Genomic DNA, 21,043 nt, shown 5'->3' on the forward strand with positions numbered 1-21,043 from the left:
AAATGAATGAGCAACTTGAAAGTCTGGAATTTAAGCATATGTAATTTGCTTTCAAGCTTGACATTATTTTTGCTGCCAATACTTGATTAGTATTGATTATTAAAATCTAAATAATCAAATAACTTGATTGTTTAGGGCTATCTTATTGCAAAAATTTCCTAGCTTATTAACTTTTAAAATTAAGATTCCTAAAACTTTATCATGGGAAGGTAAGCAGACATTTTCCATTTCTTTATGCACACGTAATAAGTATGGAAACAGGCCTAAATAGAACCTCCTTTTTAAAAAAATTAAATGCATTATGTTAACCAATTCAAGCCAACATCAGGATTTTTTCCTCTTCTTTATGGTTTGCTGCATAGGCACAAACCTTAATTAACAGGATTTTCAAACGAGATGAACATCTTTATCATATATTTTTGCCTTGGAAAATAATCTGATTAGAATAAGAACAAATGTTGTTCCAGTTAATTGGGCTTTTTTCTGTAATAATAGATGTGTCCTGCATAAAAAAATATGGTTTGTAAGCAAAAAGTTCTGGACTTGAAATAAAAATTTCTCTGGATTCATGGCATTAAGGTAAATGGAAACTACTGTTTTATCCTCATTTTTACGGAAAATATCTTGGAGAGAATATCTTTTAACAGGAACATTTTATCCTTCTTAAGGTGGCATGTACCTAGCCATGGTAGGCATGATATCCTGTCAGTCAAAATTCTTTTACATCCACTTGCTCTATGACACTGAATAAAGCCACATATGTAGATAATTAGAAAGTATTAGCTCAGATAGATAGAGACGTAGACTACTCTATTTTATTGCTTAATATACCAAAAGATCTTTGAACAAAAATCACATTTTTTTCAAAAAACCTTTAAAAATGGCACTTATAATACTTATGATGTACTACATCTATCATGTATAAAGATGTCTCTGAGCTTCTTGGATACGTGCATTAGGAGATAATTAGGCATATTTGAATTTCCAAATAAAATAAAACGAAAGTATCTCATTTTCTTTCTTTCCAGGGCTTTTGCCGTTTAAGTACTTCAGCACGATAGAATATTTTACTTCATATATGGAAGGAATTCTTGTAATTTTCTTGGTAGATCATCACCAGAAAACACCAATTAAGTAAGAAGAGTGATCGTAGTTCAATACCGATTTTATTTGTTAATGGTGATTTAGGATAAATCTTTCGGCAAAAGGCATATTCACTGGTCACGTCACTCGTAGTAGCGTTTTGCCTTTATATTGCTCTCCATCAACCATCGCCTGTTCGAGAGAACCCTCGGCGTGGCAGCGAGTTTCGAATTTTGCTTTCGAAGGGTGGGTGCGTGTGCTTTGACAAGGCAGTCAAAACCGAAGTCCTAAAAGAGTCCCTAAGGCTCGATTGCCTTCGTATGCAACTCTGTGAAAAACTCCATTTTAAAGCGGTTAACTACAAATGGAACGGATTTAACTGGAGTCAAATCTATAGAATCCCTGTTACCAACAAGTGGTTCCAATTCCAGGGTATACAAATTAAGTCTTTCAAATAGCCCGTTTTTCATTTTTGCGGTGTCGTTTCGAGCCGCGCTGAGGGGAAAAAAAATACTGAATCAGGAGAGAAAAATGATGGAGATTTCGACTAATGATTATCATTACCGCTGAATGGAGTAACTACGATAACTTCAGTGAAACAGAAGGCTTCTGTTGTGAAACTTTTGTTACAAATGGTATCGGGTGTAAAAGGGTGTACTTCTGTTTACGATTGTCGTCAAACTCGCGCCATTGATACGTAATCATTCGTGCCATGTCTAAATGTAGATATAATAGTACAGTAGTCTTCAAACCAAAAATAGCATTGAAAAATGAATGCTTACAGTAACCTAGAAATGCCATGTATTTGGATTGTGAATCAGGGACTCTCTAGCAAATAGACGGATATCTTGACCCATTGTGCTAAATGATCAACTTCAAGCTAATAATATATATATGAATATATATATGCATGTGCGTGTGTTGCGGATAATTAAAAATTCAGTGTGGGCAATCGCCAGGGATTTACAGCTTGGGCCTGCACAAACTTTCTAGCATATTCTTCCTTTGACTTTTCAATACTGAGAGAGATATTCTAACGTAATTGCGATACGCAAGGCTTTCAGGTAAGTAAAATAATCAATATAAATAATTACCTTTACGATTTATGATATTCCAGTTTCGTATATACCTTTGACTATGTGGAAGGAATCTGTCCGGAAGACTTTGTGAGGTCAGTACTAGTTCCTATTCCGGAAAAGGTAAAGGCTACATCTTGTGAGGACTACAGGACAATAAGTGTGATATCCCACGCAGCTAAAGTTGTTCTCAGGATCATAAACAAAAGGATAGAGAGTAGGGCAAATGATTACTTAGGAGGTGATCACTTTGGATTTAGGAAGGGGAGAGGTACGCGTGATGCCATTACAGTTATGAGATTATTAATCGAGAGGAATATAGAACACAACCAGGAGGTATTTTCTTGTTTCGTAGATTTCGAAAAAGCGTTTGATAGAGTCTATTGGGAAAAACTAATGAGTATATTGAAGAAAATAGGAATAGATTGGAAGGAAAGGAGGCTAATCCGCAACCTGTGTATGTCTCAGACTGCTCAGGTGCGAGTGGGGAACAGGGAGTCCGGATGGGCAGTGTTAGGAAGAGGTTTAAAGCAGGGTTGCCGATTATCACCGTTGTTGCTCAACCTGTATGTGGAGGAAATGATTAAAGAGGCATGGGAAGAACTCGAGGTAGGAATGAAAGTCGGTGGGGAATTTGCGAAATCAGTTAGGTTTGCTGATGACCAAGCTTAAGTTTGTCAGTCAGCCAAGAGGTTGCAATCATTGCTGAGTGAATTGGAAATTCAGTGCGACAGATATGTGTGTGGAGAAGAATGGAGAGCCTGGAATGAAACGAAAGGATAACAAACGAGGAAGTACTAGGTATGGTGGGCGAGGATAGGGGTTTGTTAGAAGAAATCCTAAGGAGGCAGGAAAAATGGATGAAGGTCGTATCGATCGGCAGTGGGATGTTGAAGACTGTAAAAGAGGGGAGAATGTCAGGCAAACGAGGGCAGCAACAGGATAGGTATGTTGGACGGGACAAAGGGAGGAAGGAAGTACACTGAGATGAAGAGGGGCCTGATTTGGAGCAGGTTGCTGTATTATGTTTTGCTAGGAGTCACAAAATTTTATTTGGTAGTTGTACCAATCCAAAAACCTACTTTAACCGGTAGAATACTTAATAATAATATCATTCCTTAGATTAGAAGAAGACAACAGTTTGATATCGCCTGTAGTATGATCCGTGCTTGATATGTTGATACGAGATATTTAATCCACGAGTCAGCATCCAGATCCAGCATTAATTTTGAAACTATTGCTTTGGCCACACAGAGGTTAAAGTATGTATCTGATAAATATGAGGCCTACTAACGGTTAAAGTAAAAATGATGAGCCTATGTACATAAGATTCACATATCAACTATATGTCCTATAGTTTCCTTAAATGGGTTTTCTACCGAATATTTGTTTCAAATTTGGTTAAAATTTACAGAGAAATTGTAAGTTATTTATTGCTTTTGCAATAATTTCCTTTGACAAAATGATAATAAATGATGAACTTTTCGGTTAAAGAGTAGAGATCCAACTACAGGTATCTCTGGAGCCAATATACGGGAAAATATTGAGTATAAAGAATCGACAGAGTTTAGCGTGGATATTTGCAATTAAATGAGGGATATACTCGATATTATTGGATAAGGGTTTCAAAAATTCTATTGCATGGTTTGATTAGACTTGGCATTACTCTTCGACGTTGATTATTTGCCTGAGAACATGTAGGATTTGAGTTCAAATTAGAATATCGATTTTATAATTTTATGAGTTTCATAATTTTAATTGTATTCATAATTAGTTATACGAATTAACTTAGGTATTGCTACCACTTTAGGCAGGGCCAAGTTTTATTATGATAACATCGTCAAATGAATTCTATGGGACAAATCCTTTCTTCAATACAAAAAGTCTATCGACACGATTCATTCTTTTCAGCGAACGAAGAACAGCTCTCCCTGGTGAAGTCTTGGACTTTTTTCGAGGTGACGCAGTTGCTTAAACTAATGTACTTTTTGTTTTCTTACATATTAGACGATTTAGGAGAGATGAAAGTTAGAATATGAATTTATGTCATTGAAACTTACTAAAAATGTAAATTTGTTTTAGTTTTCGGTTAATAAAATGATCTGACAGCTTTCGACCAAATGAGTAACTTATAGTTTTGAAGGAAGATATACGGTTTTAATCTAACACAAATACCTTTTCTGTTCAACCGTTAAATATAGCATCCACTACGATACAAGGTGAACGACTACAATTGCATAATGAAATTGCAAGTAGTTTTTCTCCACGACAATTCCTTTAAAGCCAAGTATAAATTCAAGTTCTACCTTTGTGTCTATTTTGCTTACCCGTCTAATGACATACACCGAAAGTAGATGCAACAGAGTTATAAAACCAGTAGTTTCGTATTTATTTCATTGTGAGTTTCCCCAAACATGTACTCCAGAAAAAATGTTTTATGTAAAGGATATCTCACTGGAAATATGGATGAGTAAATTACCTACTTTAAGTTGCTCAATTAGTTAGTTACAGTCAATAGCATATCCTCACAATAAAATAAATGGTTTGATAATTGAGTGCTGGAAATGGAGGCTGAAAGGACTGCTGTTCCATAAGGAGTTGTAGCCGATGGGGCTCAATTTCGTCTTCTATTTTACCGGTTTTCTTTCTCCTTTAAGAAGCGCTGTTTCGGAACTCAATGAAATTATTTGGAGAATCTATTCTAGTGAAAACTAAAACTTTTCACTGCTAAGATATTTAATGGCGTTGACATTGCTCACCTATGTACGGATTCCTAGAAAAATAACGCACATTTCACCGAGAGGTGTAGGTGGTTCCCACTAGCGTACCTTATAATAATATTATTATTTGGTAATCTACTGGTTAAGATAAGTATTGGTTAGAGCCAAAAGCCAAAGATTTCTCTTGTCTCTCCTAACAAAACATAACTCAACATTCTACTCTGCAACAAGGCCTTTTTCTTCTCTGTGTACTTCCTCCATTCATCCCGTTCAACATCCTTATACTATTCCTGCCCTTTCTTCGTTTGACTAACATTCTCCCCTCTATCACAGTCTTCAACATCCAATGGCCAGTCAATACGCCCTTCATTCATTTTTCCTGTATCCTTATTTCTCCCAACAATCCCCTTAACTCCCCTTTCACCATACCTAGCACTTCCTGATTTGTTTTCCTTTCGGTTCACTTCACCTTCCCCATCCTTCTCCACACCCATATTTCAAAAGTCTCCAATCTACGCCTATTATCCACGTCGCACATAACCATGCTCCATACAAATGGTTTAACGAGCCTGTTCTTAACATCCTTACTCAAAGTCCCTGTCATCAATTATCTTCTCCTTGTGAAAGCTTCTTTGCCTGACGCAATTCTTATCCTTATGCCCCTACCACTTTGACCATTTTGGTCCAAACACTCCCAAGATACTTAAACTGTTCCACCTACTCAAGTTTCCACCCTCCTATTTTAATATTTAGTTTATCCTTTCTCTTTTTGGGAAACCGCATTTCTTCTGTTTGCTCACGCCAGCACAGTTTTAGGAATCATCGGAACGAGCAATCCTTTCCACCACGTCTAGCTTGTAGCCCATTGGAAGGGCTAATAATATTACTTGGCTTTATTTGTTGAATATTACCGAATGTTGTTTCCCTTATCCAAATTTAATTGATCAATAACATGCATATTGCGTCAACAACAGCATCATTTAATTCCAATGCGAATGCGGTTTTGGCTCCGAGGGCATCTGATGGTAAACAGTGGCTCAATAAGGAGAATCCCATGAGTAAACTGACCGCAGGAAGGAAATTTTCGAAGAGGAAAAGAGAAATGATGCAACTAATTGAATGTGAACATTAAATAACAGCCAGCTTAATTTTTTGCATGAATTCTAATATTCCTTGCCCTTGAGCATCAATGAAATGCTCCACGTATTACTGAGTCTACGTATTCCTCTCAAGGTACGTACAATTTTCTAATATCTTAGATTGGTGATCGACTCAACCATTTTCTCAAAAGGTTGAGCTTTCTCAGAGGGTTCAACTCTCGCATCCTGGACGCATTTGCGCTCGACTTGTCTTTCCCCGACCTTAAAGTGACTTCAAATCCAGGACCCATCCTGTAAACCTGTCGAGGGGTCAGCGAACAATATGTCATCTTCCTCATTTGGAAGAACAGGCGTATTTATACATATGCCACACTTTCCTAATACATTTCTCATTCATTCTTCTAGAAAAACATTGGGCAGTCATGGTGGAATTACGCATCCTTGTTTCACGCTATACTGTCTTTGAAGCAAGTCCTGTTCATTTTTGTTCTTGGAAAGTAATGAAATGTGGTGACGATGTGGAGGACGGGAAAATTATAAAATATAAGGCAGGAGGTGGAGAGAGGGAGTATGGACGTTACAGGATGAGATGAATGAAGAACGGGGATTCCTGGAGCGTTAGTTTAAATACAGAACGGAAGAGAGTGGACCCAGTATAGGGGTGGCTATAGATGTGAAAGAAAAAGTAGTAAGAAGTGTTATTACCATAGGAAAGGCCGATGGTTAAATATTGTTGGCAGGAGTAAAAGCTGAACCAAAGGACTTAAATCATTATGCAGGTCCACTATGTATGCCGACAAACTATTATAGGATGGAAGAAATCGAGAGGGTATATGATTTGTTAAAGAAGACATAATCACGGGTGTTCCTGCAGGTAAATATTTGTCAGTGATGGGGGATTGGAATACAACTGCAGGAGGACGAAGGAAGAAATGGTAGTTAGGTGGAGAATTTTGTTAAGGAACAACATGTGACCCCGGGGGGAAAATGATAAGGCACTGCAGGAGACGGGGCTTAATCATAACGAAGAATTGGTTTTAAGTAAATGCTTGCGGATTAACACTTCTTTCAGTAAGATTACATATTTGTTTGACACAGATTTGTAAATAGCGTTTATCGGGAGAATAAATGGATTCCGTTTAATTATTTTGCACAAATGAAGAGTAACTCCAGATTAAAAAGGGAAGAACATTGAGGAAAAGGAATATGGAAGCATTAAGCGGAATGATAAGGAGTATCAGCAGGCAGCGAGAAAATTACGAGTAAGCACAGGAAAAGGGGTACAGTAAATAAATGGGAACCTATCGAGAGTGGGATATCGAAAGCCACAAACGAAACTAGTTGAACAGTTAATAGGAAAAGTGAACCATGGATGACTGACGAGGTGATTTGAATGATAGATGAGCGAAGGAATTGGAAGAATGGGAACACAACTTAAGATAAAAGAGAGAAAAAGAAGATAAATAATAAACTGAGGCAGGAAACTAATAGGGAGAAATAATCGTTGTAAAATATGACGTGCGGGAATATGAAAAGTTTACAAGGAAAGGGTGACATTGATATGCTATACAGTAAGGTGAAAGCACTGTCAGGAATTAAAAAGGACAAATCCGTGCAAACAACAAAAACATTCAGAAAAATTATTAATTGTTACAGTAAAGATTCAACATGGATGGAAAGAATACAAGGAGGATATAACTGTATGGTAAAGATATTAGGCCAGCAAGAATAAACATAGAAAGAGAACATGTCGTAGATGGGGATAGTGTTGAGGGCCAGGAACACATACTTGCGAGATAGAAAGAGCATTCAGGGAATTGAAATCAAATAAGGCCATGGGAATAGATGACATCCCCACGGAACAACTTAAGAGCTTGGAAAAACGAAGGGACGGAAGAGCTTTTATGGACTAATTTGAAGCCCGTATGAGGGAGGGATTCGGTCAGAATAATTCATTAGATCAGTGTTAATTACCATTCCAAAAAAGGAAAAGGCTGCAATATGTGAGGCCTACATATTTAGAGTGAATACGGTAGAGCTAATGAATAGTTTGCAGAAAATACGAGATTAGATTGTAGGCGACTCATCGACAACCCGTACGTTTCAGACAGCTTATGTGCGAGTGGCGGATGAGTGGTCGGGATGGGAAGTTTTGGGGAGATGAGTAAGGCAGAGGTGTCCACCATTATCCCCAGCTCTTTTTCATGAATTTGTGGAGGAAATAGTAGAAAAAAGGCATGGGAAGAACTGGGGGTAGGATTGAACAGTTAGTGACGAATTCATTATATCAGGTTGGTTTGCGGATGATCACGCTTTAGTTTTTTACTGAGCCAAGGGGTAGCGAGTATTGCTGAGTGAATGGGAAAGTAAGTGCGATAGGAATACTATTAAATTCATGTTGAGCAAAGCAAAGGTTATTACATTTCTGAAATATAGGAAGGCTAATTTAAACGTGATGATAGGGAGGTAAAAACCAAAAGGGTGGAAGATTGAAAACAGTGCTCTGTGACCAAGCTTGTCACAGTAGCAGTGACATAAGAATAGGAATTGCGAGAAAAACAAAATTTGCACTTTTCCACGGATTTATTTGTCGTACAACGCGTTTCGGTTCATCGAACCATCTTCAGGTGAGGAATGGGGGAGGGAAGGAAAAGAGTTTCTCCCCCTTCCTCAAACACGTATAAATGCATATGGTGTATCACATATTGAATCTTGTCTTGTACCTGAAGATGGTTCGATTAACTGAAACGCTGTGTACGTTGCAAATAAATCTGTGGAAAAGTGCAAATTTTGTTTTTCTCATAATGACAAACTTCCCCTACATCTCGCCTGAATCTATTGAATATAATAAGAATTGCATTAGGCAAAGGAGCTTCCACCAGGAGGAGAGAATTGATACCATGGGCGTGAGGTGAAGATGTTAAGAAATTATTATTGAAAACTTTGCTATGAAGCACGGTTTTGTAAGATGAGGAATGTGGTCTTTGGATAAGGCGTCAGACACAGTTTGGAGGCTTTTGAAATGTGGTTGTGGAGAAGGATTGAAAAAGTGAAGTGGATGGGAAGGAAAACAAACAAGGAAGTGAAGAAGAAACAAGGTATGGTGGGTAAGGAGAAGGTATTTTTGGGCAAAATCCAATGCGGAGAGGAAAGATAGATTCTGTGTATTTAATTTGGCGATGGAATTCTGATGACTTCGATGGAGCAAGCAATGTAGCGGGAGGGAAAGGTTACGTATGATGGACGGAATGAAGAGAGGAAGGAAGTATACGGAACTGGAGAACACTTTATGTGTATGTGGGAATGTTATACGAGACCAAGAAATCTATTTGTGTGCTGTCTTTTTCAATCCGAAACCTACTAAAATAGGTAGATTACCCTATATAAATTATTAATACATTTAAAATATTTAATTTTAAAAATTTCTCCACTGGAGATATTTAACGTTCCATTAGTTCCACAGTTTGAATCTGGGGATTGATTCCCTCCAGGTGCAATTTTAACTTGTGAAAAAATAAGGATAGCTTTGATTTTACTGGGCCTCATCTTGGAGAATAAGTACTACTTTCTCCATTATTAGTTCAGTTTAAGCAGAATCAAGTTATCATTTTAGTTCTAAATGAGCTTTCGATTTTGATAAAATGTTTTTAAAAATATACTTTTCTAAGAAACTTAAATAACGACACGGTGATATAATCATTAATATAATTACCATACAATATTGATTATATTTTTAATAACCTAAAGCGGAAAGTTACATTGTGGAGAATGAATAAGATAAATTATTTGCGCATAAGCTATTGAATACGGGAACAACAGTAGTATCTATACTTCACAGGTGACCAGATTTTTACCGATAAATAAATTCCTTATTCATTAATTTTTTTACAAAGATTGAGAACCTATGAAGAGCTATTTAAATACCAAAGGAAAGTTAATACACCCTGAGATTTTCTATTAACACTCATATTAAGCGCAAAAAACGAACTTATTTTGAATAGATCGTTCATTTTTAGTCGAGTTAATATGAACTGGGTTTAAAGCATAGGGACGTCTCTTGCGGCGAATTTCGGAGGTCTTCATTTTTTGAGAAACTCTGTTCGCGGATCCTTAAAAAGCATTTGGAATTATGTTCTACAAAACGGGTTCAAAGTATCTCTTTGCAAAGCTGAAATATTTTTACCTGTTCATCTAACATCACATAGCGACGTACGTGTATACATTTTTACATTAATGCTTCTACTGTATTCCTTCAAGATCACTTAATTTTGGAGTACTTCCTCCAAAAAGATATTTTTGAGGAATGAGAGATTTGACTTTGCCTTTTCAAGTCCCATAATTGAACTTGGAATGACCACTGAAGTTGAACAAAATGAGATCAAAATAATCTCCTTTTTGAACATTTCATAATTTTCCTGCGCTATAATCTCTATTTTCTTTTAATAAATCAACCTTTTGAAGACTAAAAATAACCAACGTTTATAATTTACAGGGAAAAATTATCCAGAGTATGGAAATGTTTGAAAATGATTCCGCATAATGCTAATGGTTTCAGGCTTGATGTAATTAATGAAAGAGCGAAAAATATTTTATATTTTGGAAAATGATACCGTGTTTGAATCGAAATTTTTTTCAGACAAGTGTTCGCCGGTTTTATATCGCTATTTAATTCCATATATCCAGGGAACCTCGAAAAGTATACTCACTCAGAACAAAAGAGCGTGCGTTTTATAATCACTGACTTAGGATTGGTGAATACGGTACCGTTGAGTTTTGCTCTCGCAATGTCCAGGAATTCCGCGTGACCAACACATTATGTAGCCCGGGTGCTCGCACACAAATAGATCCAATGGCGTCTGCTACTCCATCCTCGCGAATGATTTCGCTATCACACTTGGCCACTCCACCTCTCTCTCTCTCTCTCTTTGACCTCCTCCCCACTCTCCGCTTCACCCTCTGCCGGGTGTAAAGGGCGAGGAAGAAGAGCCGACCAAAAAAAATATATATAGTATACATAAGTCGAAAGTTTTTTAATTGGCCTGAAGAGTAGTATTTTTACAGAATGGGGTTTCTCCCCACTCTCAACAAACCTTTCCCTCCTCCCTTCTTTTCCTCATTTTTATCTTCACTCTTCATAATGCCCACGGGTTTTTTTCCCCTCTCTATCCCTTCCATGCGCGCGACGGTCATGTTTTTTTCTTTTTTAGTTTCGCCGAAGCGTCCACTTTTGTCCCGGGCATTTGCTTCGTTTTAATTAATATCTTCCCCGAGATTTAGTTCGCCGTCGCTTTCGTCGGACTTTTAGTTTCGCCGGCTTCTTCCCGTTTTATATATTTTTTGTATATATCATTGCTCCGCCTTGAATGGTCGCCCAAGGACCCTGACCCCTCGCCGAGTGCCCCTTCCTCGCCTTTCCAACCCTTCTCCTCCATCCACACCCCTCTCCCAACTCCGCACCCCCTCTCGCACTATCTCCCGGTGCTTGATGAAAGAGATGAGATGAAAAGATGGCTCCGTCTACCCCCTTCCCACTATTCCCCCACCACTCCCCATCCCCTCGGCTCCACTGCCCTTCATTCCCGCATCGCCCAAACGCCTCCTTATGAATTAAAACTTGTGTCATATTGCTACGAAAGAGAGGTGACCATGCCCCCCCCCCGTCCATCAAGGGCGGCCTGATAACATTTTGGGAAGAGAGCTTAGTGCGCGCGTGACCCCGTGCTTTCCTTTCTTTTTTTCGTTTGGTCCCCGGAGGACGGAATGCGTCGGTCTGCCCGTGTATGAGTGTGTCTCTCCCCCTCCCTCTCGGAAAGAGACGCTGGGACTTATCCCGATTGGCGGGCGATGAAAGGAGTATCCCCCGCCACGTGTGGCGAGTGTGTTTCGGCCGATTCGTGCGCCGGAGTCGGTGACGGGTGTTACGATGGAAGCACCTCGTTTCGGCAGTGGACGCGTGATTAAAAAATGTAGGAATGCATTCCATGGTAACAAGGCATCAACGAAAACAAATGTAAATACACATTGAATTACTTTACTTCGCGGCCGTGGCTTTTACATTAAAGGTCATGCAGGGGTTTGTAATTGATGAAAAAATATATCCTTACATTCAAGGCAGACCAGGTTCCTCTGGTCTGCCTTGAATAAATGGCGAGAGAATGTTTTTGGCGATGGCTAAAATTCAAGTTCATCAGTTTCGGTAAAATTTTAGACTGGCTTCTCTGTTTAAAAGAACAAGTGTATTAACCTTTGTTGGGCAAGTCATCCGATATAGTTTTGAACTGGAAAAAAAGTAATTCTTTACAAGTATGCTTGCATTTGGCCACGGAAGTCAATCATCACATTTACAGAACCCATTTTTAGTTATTTGCCGTCACTGCTTGGGCTTAAAATGCTCAAGGCACTTTGTCTATAGTACAATCAATGGCCATTTATTTGTATTGATATGATATAGTAATGTGATATATGATCACCAGATATCTATCTCTAATCAATCCCGAGATCATTTAGAACATTCTCCTCCCCATTAAAGTCTGTATTTTTCCAATGTACCTACTTTCATAATGTTAATATCTTCTTCACGATACGATTACGAATTCTTCCTAATTCACTTACTTTTACGCTCAATATGTGTTATAAAAAGGTATTTAAGTATCGGATATGTTCACCGTATCACCACGTAAGCTTCCTTATTGATTTAATACTTGTGTGATATGAGGATTTGTAATTGAATGCATGTTGCTAAAAGAATATTCCGCGAAAAGAAACACTAAGGCAAATACTATCATAATACGTGTCAACATTTCTGAAAGGAAATTATAATTTCAGTGCCAAAATTGTATTCATTAATATGGTTTATCATATCCCATATAAAAATGATTTAAAAAATGTGTACTGATGGGAAACGTTTCCACTCAGCTTTAACTCACCTGATGAAATTTCAAACGCCAATGGGGCAAATGCCTTATCGATCTTGCGATTCAGAAAAAAATAATTAGATTAAAATATATGTAAAAATTAGCCCTTTCTCTTCGCAATGAGTGAAACTGAAAGTCTTGCTATCTGGTTGACCTGGACCCAAATTATCCCTCAAAACTTCTGCTTTACTCTCTCTCATTCATCGTCTTAATCATCTCTCCAGGGACCCATGGTTTATTAATTATTTTAATTTTCATCATTCTTATTGCATTATTTGTTTCTCTTTTTGACCTGTTTACAAGATCCACCCACCTCTCCCAAACTTTTTTATTCTCACACCCACTCGATATTTATCAAGTTTTTCTTATTAATCCTTCCTTTTTACTCCCGTTAAACATTCAAAATTCTGCTTCAGCTCCTTAGGAATGTGCTTTTGAATTTTGAATTGCATTTCATGACTGCAAAATGATGATCAGATACTGCATGAGTTACTGGGAAGCTGTGCGAGTTGATGGCACCGTTCCTGATGATTCTATGCCTAATCAAGATATAGGTAACCTAAATGGTACTTGACCTGTTTCTCCTCGTATTTTCCCTGCATACTTACTCATGTCATCATATTAGAACCAGGTGTTTTTCTCATAAAGCCATTTCTCCAGCAGAACTTTATTTCATTCTCTCATCGATAATTTGTAATTTCTTAATCCCTTCTCTCCCGCCTATCTCACATCCCTCCTTTCGCTTATCGCCGCGTTTCAATTTATTGCTACTAATAGGTTCTTCCTCCTAATTTTATTTCTAATTGATCGCAAATACTGTCCACTCCTTCATCCCTTTGACTACTTGTCGGCATATAGACTTAGATTATTACGATATTCGTTCGGTCTGTACCAATAAAATTCTATCACCTATGTTCTTTCGTCTTCTACCCAATATCCTGTTCATTACTTAAATTGCTCCATTCTTCTTGTCTCCTTCTTACTATACTAAGTACTCCCTGCCTATCGCTCATGACAATTGTCCCTCCATCTCACCTCACAAAAGTTAAGTTCCTCTCTCCATTTATCTCTTGTGTTATTTTAATCCCCGTCCTTAGAATTGTTTTTACATTTCTTGTATTACCGTTCAAGTTCTTTTTCACCATTCTGTTTCTTTTTTTATCTCTGTTGCATACTTTTTTTGTGGGGTGACAAACACGGAGGCCTTGACTCCCTCGCTGACTGGAATGAGACCCTGCCCTGTGGGACGAGTCCTTGAGTTGGTAGGATTCATTGTGACTTTTTCCGTTTATGTTATCCCAGGAAGATCATTGAGATGATTTTGTTTTCTTCGTGGATAGTGTTATGACCTTGACACACCTTTACTTAAATGGCCACCTCACTGGGGCCAGACACTTTTACAAATCCTCCCTGAGGAACAGACGCTGCGCGGGCTGCCTTTACACTGTCTCCTACCTATCTGGGGCATGCGTGATCCTAACAAGAGCAGTTTCTTTTGGCCCCTGCAAGTATATATCGAAAGATCAAAGAGTAGTCGAGCCAATACGCTACTACAAGGTTTACGGAAGAGCAAATTGCAAAAAATGTCAAAATTAGATTTAAATTTTAAGTAATTGAAATGGTTATGCATGAATTTTATGGGTTTAACTTTTTAATGGATTTGGTGAAGTAGTTATTATCCTTAGTTAAACAACCAGGATAATTTAATTATTGGGTAAATAATATTTATCCAACCACAGTCTAAATTAACCAGGTTGGTTGACTAGGTAGACGAGGTTTGACCTTTCCGAGGCCGTAGGTACCAATAGTAAATGGCAAATGATAAGAAATGGGATTCCGATCATAATTTGAATTTTATACAGATAAGCGTACTTGTGAAGTCCACCTATTAGAGTAGGGAGACAAGTTTGTTGTTTCACACGGAATTTGGTGATGTCAGATCGTGATAAGCATTAGCTAAGTTGCAGGTGGGTACTTGGAGAGGATCTGTTTCCTGGGCCGACTAAGCAGACTATGGCCATGTTAGACGAAGCGGAATACTATTCAGAGGTAGCCCACGGGTAGTAGAAGACACTTGATGAAAGGCACTCCCACGTAAGCCATCTAGGTGAGAATTACATTAACCTTAAATGAGAAGTAATACGTATTGTGTTTAAAACTTGGCCTCTCTTCTGAAGCTCGACGGTTTCTTTGTGAATGTTCACAATGCATTTTACTTTTCTCTTCAAATGTTTATCACAATCTTGGATGAGATGAATCTTTATATTTTTCTTTCATCAAACTCACGAGTTCCATATTGCCAGCAACTATGGTGGCACAACTTCAATTAAACACTTGAGTTTTGATTGGCCAGCATTTTACTGCGACGATTTTTAAGAAATCACCTTAAATGGAGAGGCTTCATTTTGGAAAAAATCTATCTAAGTTGATATATTCACTTTGGAATGATTTTCTCTATAGGAGGCGAAGAGTCGAAATTAAATGAGAAAGATGAGGAGGATGTGGGGCATCAATCCGGAGACTGATGACTGTTTAATGTCGTGTAAATCTAGCTAGTGTCAATGCCGCCTGAACCGGTCCCTCAGTTCGACTACCCCGCTCAACGAAAGATTTTAATTTGCACCCCATTTTGGACAATTCGCCCTGGACCCCTGGATACTACGGTAAACCAAAAGTATCACACCCAAAAAAAGCGTCGATCGGAGCAGATTGATTCCAGGCGCTAATTTTTATTTGGGATTTTTTGTATCGGAAGACATTTCAACTCGCTCGTGTCAATTCTGTAATCTAAATCCTTTTATTCTCCTTTATTAAAAGGCAGAACTATCGCCAATTTTTCAATGTCACGTATTGATTAGGAAAGTCTGCGTTACATTTGTATGGATCCTGCAATAGTTATTTTACCAATGGTACTGACGTGAAACAGTTGTCCATAGTCACATTACGATTACTGCCTCGAATAGTTTCAGTAAGTTGCTTCACAAAGAAAGATGACAGAGATTCTCCATTTGTATTTGTATCTTTTCCCATGCATGGTATTGCATCTATCATGTAGTTTGCCTTAGAGTCATAGAGAACTACAGTTTTTATACCATATTCGTCAGGTTTTGATGGTATGTACTTGTTAAGTTAACAAAAAAGTTGTTACATTAATCAAAACATACGTATCTCTCACCTTGGGCCCAGTATACGTTCCCAAACTATACGTGTACGCGTTTTCGAAAACTCTCCTCAGCATATCAGCGTTATTCCAGCGATGATATATGTCCTCCTTAAGATCCTACAAGGTCAAAAATTGTAAACTTCAGCTTTTTCACACGGGCTCAAATCCGGGGAGTAAGGGGGCCATGGATGTTTCCTCTCGTAGGAGATCAGGCAACCGGGAAATTGTTCTTGCAGGATTTGGCGTAAACGACGGACGGTATGAGCCATGGCACCATCCTGTTAAAACAAAAAGGCTTCCTCAACATACGTTTCCATTTGGGGAGTAAAAAATTCTCCAGCGTCTCACAATAGCGAACAGAGTACACAGTTGCAGTTGAACCTCGAGATTTAAAAAAAGTAAGGCCCAATAATTTCTATGTGGGACACAGTGCATCAAACTGTCACTTCGGGGCTAAAAATAGTTCTTCGATGAAGTTCGCGAGGGTTGTCAGTCGTCCAGTAACGTAAATTTCGATGGGGTGAAAATGCGCTTCATCCCTAGACCACAGCGCCCTCTGCGTCACCCCCACACTCGTAATTGTTCTAAAAGAACGGCTCTACGACAAAGCGATCGATGCTTACCAGACCACGGCATGGCAGTTAATATAAATGGCGTTGTTTCTTTCAGCTAACGTCACTTCTTCCACTCCAATAATTTACCTGAGCATTCTTCAGAATTTTTTTGAAACTAGGGAGTCCATTCTGTCTCACCCTGTACCTATGGGCACCCCAAGGAACGGAATGCCTTTATCTTGGTTCTCGGATGCCTCGGAGTGTTGCTACGCTGCTCTTGTTTACCTACGTTCGGCGTGAGACGTAAATGTGATTCTTTTGCGACCAACGCTAAGATCACCCAAGTGAATACTATTTCAGTTCGAAATAACTGATATCTGGACCAGTTCATTTGGATGTCTCATGCAGCGCGTTAGAAACACATTCGATGATTCGTTAGAGCTTGGAACATCTGAAACATTGATCTATCGTGATTTTTATCAACTCAATTTTCCACTAACTAAAGATTTATTATCGACTAGTGTCGATGTACTAGATTATAGTCAAGTCCATAAGGATGTAGTACATCGATACTAATAATCTTCAAAATACATTCCTCCTGCATCGATACACTTAGTTCGGCGCGTCTGCCACTCGTCAAAAGCCCGCTGGAAGTCGGTTTCCGGAATACTGTTGAGAGCCTTTGCCGTCGCCGTTTGAACCGCGTCGATGGAGTCGAACCGATATCCTTTGAGCTTCTTTTGAGCTATATTTTGAGGTTATAACGTTGTCGAGAAAATCTTCATCTTCCTGGACGCAGTTCAAAATTTCTGGCGAAATTTCCACCCGCGACAGTTTTTGATCCTCACTCAAGACTTTCGGCACCAACTTCGCGCAAACTTTCCTCATCGCAAGATCCTCTGTTACAATGGTGTGGACGGTTCCGACTAAAAGGCCGGTCTCCTCACTGATAAGGACGATGGCTAAACGTCTGTCAGAGTCGATAACTCTTTGCACTTTGGCCACCTGAGCATCGGTTCGAGCGACTGTCGGGCGTCCAACGCGGTGCTCGTCTTCGAAGAGCTCCCGGCCTTCCTTAAACATTTTGTGCCACTCAAAAACTCTTGTACGGCTTAAGGGTCTCCGACGCGGATTTCCCGAGTTTAACGCAAAATTTCACAGTGTAGCGTTGCTCGACGGTGTGCTCCATGCTGGCGCGACGACAGCATAAACAAATACAGGTACGTCACAAAAATCCACTTCCTGTCTCAACTTATGCCCGGAGGCGACTGAACTAAAGTTCGTCTGAGTGGTGGGGAATCCCTCTACCGAGCCGACCGGTCGGACCCCCATCCACCGCTCCGTTGAGGCTACAGAGAACCAGTCACGATACTTATTGTAAACCATAAATCATAAACACAGTAATCAATGCGAAGGTCGGTTTGGTAGGTGATGGTAGAGTTCACCCAGTACTAAGCCCTATACGGCGTGTGAATATTCACACACCAGGGTAGGGGGGCCAGTTGCTTTCCCTGTGCCGGTTATGGTTTCCCAGGAAGATCTGGTACCCGAAAAATCACTTTAGCTTGGGTGGAGCTGCAGGTGCCCAGAGTGCCTTGCCCGGGAATCGAACCCGGGACCCTCCGGTCAGCAGTCCAACGCTCTACCCACTGGACTACCGCGACCCACGATTCTTATTGTACGGACCCTGTATTTTCTTAGTAATTTCTAAAACTCTTTGCTTCTAATAGAATTATTGAAATTTCATAAATTAAATCCATTTTTTCATGGAATCATCCTCCTGCTACATTTATGTTTCAATATGGAATCAAATTAATTCCTTTTTGAGGTATCTTTTACCGTTAGGGCTATCAAAAATCATATTTTTATAGTTTTTTACTTTTCTGAAGCGCTTCTAAGATTATTGACCATCAAAACAATATGGCTAACATGGGTCTTACCTGAAATTAAATCGCGGAGCTTTACTATGGAAGTGGCTGTCGTGAATAAGGGGAATCAGATGGAGTAGACACCTTGTCATCATTTTTTTGTATCACTCGCGTGTGTTTTCAAATTGAGATTTGCTCCCATGTATAAGAGGGCTCGTCACCCGTCTTCGAACCTTTATCCTCTGAGAAGTGGACGGCTGCGCTGTCATGCATTGTATATTCGTAACAAAGGGTTTTATTTTTCTGAGTTTATTCAATTAATAAATAAAAAGCGCCCTCTACCTAAGTCTCTTTGTCACCTTCATATTTCATATGTCCGGAAGGCATTATCTGGATCGGTGACTGTTGGCATTATGTGCTCCAAAACCGATTCTCCTGCCCAAAGACGGGGATCTTTCTCAGTTGATTGTGCGACAATTTTATCCAGCACCATTTCACGGAGGTCCGAGGGTGGCTGAGGTTCTTCTATGGTGACAATTTGGGATGATGTCGGCTGGAGTGGTAATCCGATCAGAAACTGTAAATAAATTTTGTCAGCGCGTCGTATCAGGGTTAACCAAGAAACAGACCATTACGTTAAATTTATCTCCTTCCATAAATATTCAAAAGGGACGTCTTGGGCAACTAGGAGTTCCTTATGGTGGTCCGTTTTCGTCTCAAACTTGTTGTAATTTTACTCTTGATAAGGGCTGTGCAAAACAAAAACTGTCCATGCATATACAGTCATGTACGTCTTGGTCCATCCCCGCACTTGTGGCATTTTTCCAACGCTTTGCATCAAGGCGAGGGGAACTGAAATACTACTGAAACCATAGAAGGCACAGGGCTGGCCCCCTTTCCCCGCTCTCTGAATATCTAAAAGCTATTGTGCTTAATATTAGGGGAGCCCCATGCTCACATACCAAACCCACCTTCGGGGTGATATCTGGTTGGTAAGAGCGGCGCTCCGCTGTTAAGGCAATTTCGCGGAAGAGAGATTAAAAGGATGAACTCCCGTTTCGTACGCTCTCGTTGGTCAAGGTGACCCTTTTTGGTGTGAATTTGAAGGAAATTGACCGCGAGGGCGAGATTCATCCAAGCGACCAGGTCTATAGCCTAGTATTTTATTATTTAGTTTTTGCGCTTTCCCAGATTCCCTTTGATTGTATGTCGTCTCCTTTAAAGGCAATCCCTCAACCTTTAGTTCAATTGATTAAGATTTTGCGAGACGTAGAAGGACGCCGAATATCCTGAGGAAAGATAAGTAACCGAAAGGAAGGTTAAAGTGGTCAGTCTAATTCGCAAATGCGATAATCAAGAGAAAAACGATTGCGAGCATACATCCCCTTCAAACCTTCCCCTTTCGGTGGTGGCATTGCCGAAGAAAGTCTGGTATGATTATGAATACCTCCACATTTCAGTATCTTGTTCCTGCTACTTCTCTTTTATTTATTTATTTATGTAAACCCTACAAGCCACCACCAGGGTGTGTGGTAGGGGGTTAATACACACCAGAATAATTTTACCCGAACATGACCCTACCGCGGTCCACCAATGTCATTATGATCCCCTATCATATAGATGCATCGTCCGTGGAAAAAAATGACATCTTAAATCTATCTGTTCAACGCTTAAGCTATCTAATTTTATTGACATGAACTCTCCTACCGTAGTACTATGGGGGTAACAATATATTTTCATCATTACTGCTAAAGAGACCTTTTAATTTATGCAAGAGCTTCAATTTGTAATTTAACCTTCGCTCCGTGAGTGATTCCCAGCCTATCTCCTCTAATATTCCGGACATGCTACTAAGTTTATCATAACAGCGTTTTAAAAATCTAGCTCCTCTCCGCTGCGCGCGATCTTATTCGGCAATCACTCCAACTTCGTGAGGATCCCATTGACCTTGTCATCACATTTACCCTGTACTCTTCTAATAAATCCTAATTTTTTGTTAGTTTGTCCAAATATTCCTCGTGGTTGCTTCACCCAGGAGAAATTGTAAGTGAGGGTAACGCCTAGGTATTTAATTGAATCCACACATTCCCAATGCAGTTGGCGTTCGGGTGGGAATTACTGTTTTTCCAAAAATGTATGACTTCGCACTTTTTTAATTTCTAATTGCCAAGTGTCGCACCAGCGTTGTATAGCATTAACGTCATCTGATAATGCTGCTGTCTCCTCAGGATCACAGATATCACGGTAAACCATTGCATAGTTGGCAAATAACAGTATCTTACTAGTGACTACGGAGTAAATGTCAATTCTTGCTGAATACGAGTACTTTTTGCATTGCATCACATACATGCAGTATTTCAAACCTACCTGCGTGCATGGACATCTCTCTCTGAAAATTCCCTTGAATCTCTCTTCAACTTAGTTAAATCTTTCTTGGTCAACTTATTCTTTTCTACTTAAAGCTTCTCTAATATATTGAGCTGTTGGCGATTCTCATCAATTCTCTTAACAACACCAACCTATCGGGGCTCACTTACTGTATACTTGTCTATATTTACCTTCTAA

This window comes from Hetaerina americana, unplaced genomic scaffold (genome assembly GCF_022747635.1).
Source record: "Hetaerina americana unplaced genomic scaffold, ioHetAmer1.1.p SCAF_9, whole genome shotgun sequence".
NCBI classification, from domain to species: Eukaryota; Metazoa; Arthropoda; class Insecta; order Odonata; family Calopterygidae; genus Hetaerina; species Hetaerina americana.